The sequence below is a fragment of the Alligator sinensis genome, unplaced genomic scaffold (genome assembly GCF_000455745.1).
Source record: "Alligator sinensis unplaced genomic scaffold, ASM45574v1 scaffold1064_1, whole genome shotgun sequence".
Classification (NCBI taxonomy): Eukaryota; Metazoa; Chordata; order Crocodylia; family Alligatoridae; genus Alligator; species Alligator sinensis.
The window spans coordinates 262,555-266,303 of record NW_005843145.1 but is presented as its reverse complement, the minus strand read 5'-3'; positions in this window follow the sequence as shown (position 1 = coordinate 266,303).

The window sequence follows — 3,749 nt, the reverse complement described above, 5'->3', positions numbered from 1 at the left end:
CTCCCTTGTCATTCCTGCCAATTTTTTGTGATTTCACAACCGTAGTTTCTTCTTTATTGTAAATGGCTTTCTGCATTTATAAGTCAGTGTATGAAAACTTGTAAAGCAAGTAGAAGGTAATCTTTCTTTTAAATAGAATGTCCATTTCAGGAAAGTACTGTAGTTTAAATAGCAAAATTATATTTTAAACTTAGATATGATCATTCTTACCAGAATTTTAGTAAGCAGCTAGGTAGTTGCACCTGCTAGTCTGAATAATGTATGAGGCAAAGGGTTTTTCTGTGATCTATTTTATTAGACCAATTGTATCGTTGGGAGAAAAACCCTTGCTTCTTGCACATTTTTCTGGGTCAGCCAGGTTACAACAACACTCCAACCCTACTACAAAATTTAATAAATGTATACTGCTCTAATTGTGTATTGTATATAGCATAGTATTTTATTTATAATTACTATGTAGCCCCCTCATTTTCTTTGCTACCGGGCTATATCCTAGCCCATCACATGAAGTTATTTCTTCTCTCTTTAACTACTATGACACTTTGCGTGCTTTCGGAACCAACCTAGGAACAGTAAATCCATAAAGAATAAAAGGAATGAAATAAAAGGGATGAAGACATGGATAGAAATCAGAAAGTTTATATCTAAACTAGGTGTCTCTAATTTTACCTTACCTATAGGGCTTTCAGTCTGGAATTTTGCACTGTACAGTTTTACAGGATTGTGGCTATGTCTGGTGAAAGTAGTACTGGAAAGATAACTAAATACAAAGAATATGGGATAACCCTTGATGTAGGACCAGGACACATATATCAGACCTACACTTTCATTCCTTACTCAGGCAAAACTTATACTGATCTTCAACACTTTTTAAATTCAGGATTGTGATTATTATTATTATGGTTATAATCTGTGACAAAACTCTAGTAATGGAGTTTTGGAAAATACTACAGAGTCATGGTTATAAATACTGGGCCAGATCTGAATACTAGATCCAACCTCTGCCAGGCAGATTGGAGTGGGAGCGGTGACTAGCTGACTATGCCTCCTTGATTGTCTGGATGCATGTTAGCAGTGCTTGGGGCTGCACTAAATTGCTGCAGCTAGCATCCTGCTTCAGCTACTGCTTCTGCCTACCATTCATCTTCACCCCTGCCAAGCAAGCCTCCTGCAGTGGGGGCTGCAGAACAAAAGAAACCTAGAAGCCAGGCATGGTAGCTTGGTATCTTTGGTAACCCTCTGGTACAAAGGACAAGTTGATTTGAGATATCAGACTTATATTTACTTTTTTTTAAAGAACATGAATTTATTTTAGAAGAAAATTATAAGCAAAGTGTGCATTAGTTTTGAATGCTTCAAACTAAATGAGTGAAGGAGGAAAAAAAGAAACAAAATGTCACTGTCTTGACCTTCATCTCTATTGCTAGTATTTATTAATTAAATGTATTTAATAAATGAAAGCCTCAACCAGAGATTTGGTCCCTTTTACATATATGTATAATAAACATTATACCTGTTGAAATGTTCCTGTATATCAAGGAAATGTTTCCTTGATAAAATAAGGGCTCATCAGATTTTTTTTTTTTGCAAGGAAATGTTGATTTTAACCAAATATTCATTTTTTTCAGTTTTGAATCACCATGGCATAATGTCACAATTTTAAAGTATTAACCCTACTTTTTTAGTCTTGTGACTATCCATGTTTAATTTTCTTTGAGCCTAAGAGAGACACTGTATAAGCTGAAGTCATATGTACTTGAGTCTTGACTAGTTACTCAGGCAACACAGAAGGCTGCTGGTAGCTTTTTCTTTGAAAAGCCTTCATAATTTGTCCCTGTGTATGTGAGTTATTGAATGCAGTATATAATATCACTGGGGAGTATGCCCCAGAAAAAAAATGATTAAGGGTCAAAATGTGCTCAGATAATAAAATCAGATAATATCAGTGAAACTGATACGGTTCTCTTAAATTGATGGGTTGTTCTCTTAAGTTGGAGTGTTGTAATGGTTCAGAAAATGTGATGGGCAAGAATGGTTTTTGGTGATTTTTCTTAAGTTGGTAAATATTTATGCATTTACTTCAATATACAAAGTCTTCTGAAATTGCATTATAATTCTATTTTATAAAAACTTCCCAGGAATATAATTTCTGAATGACATCCTAATTTTGAATTCCACTTCTCCTTCTTACATTACTTCTACCTAGCGAAAGAGAAAATAGTCCCTCATTCACTTTTGTTTCCTTGAAATGGTCCAGGAAGAATTAGATATGAAGGCACGTCATTCTCTTTACAGGTGAACTGATAATTTTCCACAGTTTGCAGAAAACTCAGCACTCAAAGATACATACAAAGAGCCAATTTCAGTCTTAACCCCACAGATTTTGTGATACTTGCTCAGGAAAGTCCTGGGATTCATATACTGAGTCACTTTCAGTGAGTGTTTTGAGTAGAAAATGTTAATGGAGTTTAATGTTGTTTGGGAGTTCTGGAGTTGCAGACGCATCAAGAACACATAATGAAGCCTAGGGAAGGAAGGCTATATTTTTCTCATGTGTACATTTTTCTAGGATTCTATTTACATATATTTACCTCAGTAAATAAATACTTGCAGCATGAGGACTTTTATTTTTAAATGGGATTTTGGTAGCATAGCACAGAGTCATAGAAAGTTAGGGGTGAGAGGGACCTCAGGAGGTCATCTAGTCCAACCCCCTGCTCAAAGCAAGGCCATCCCCAACTAGATCATCCCAGCCAAGGCTTTGTCTAGCCAGGTCTTAAAAACCTCTATCTAATACAATCTAGCTCAAACTAACCAATACAAATCATGGTATTTTCCATTTCTTTTTCAGTCATTAAATGAACCATTTAAGTAGACTGATTGTCATGTTCTTTTGTTGGGAAACAGAAATTGAAAAACAACTTGAAGTACTGACTTGGTCAAACTCATACCCATAAAATATTGTAGCTTCTCAAATTTTTTTGTTTTTATTTTTTTGTTTGTTTCCAAGGAAACTAAGACTAAACATCAAAACCACTGAACATATGCAGTGTATTTGTATTATTACCTTAAAGCACAATATATACATGGTTGCCTTACATTGCAAACTTGTTTTATTAAGAATTAGTCAATGAAAGATGTGCATATGACTCTCAAACTGTTTCATGTTTACGTGGTGTATAGTACAAACTGAACACGGGCTACAAATTTTGAACTATTTCTAGGGATAAAAAAATCTTGCAGAGCACTACATTTTCAATACGTTCCAGGAAAACTGCCTGGCTTCAACCTGTGTCGGTTCTGAGGATGTCACACGGAGGTGGTGGCAACAATTCTATCTATCATCCATCCATCCATCCATCTGATCATAGACCATCAGGGCTGGCAGGGCCCTCAGTAGGTCACATCTAGTTCACCCCCCTGCTGAAAGCAGGACCATCCCCATCCCAGCCAAAGCTTTGTTTAGTTGGGTCTTAAAAGCCCCCAAGGATGGAGCTTCCACCACCTCTCCGGGTAACCTGTTCCAGTGTTTTACTGCCTTCCTGGTGGGAAAATCCTTCCTGATGTCTAACCTAATCGTCCCTTGCTGCAACTTGAGACCGTTTCTTTCTCTCTCTCCTCCTGCCCGGCCATCCTGCAGTGCGACTCTTAGTGAAGCCCCGCTCGGGGCAGGGCGGGCTCCGATCCCGCGCACCCGCGCTCAGCACTCCCGCCGGGGCCTCCCCGCGCCGCAGGGCTCCGCCGACACG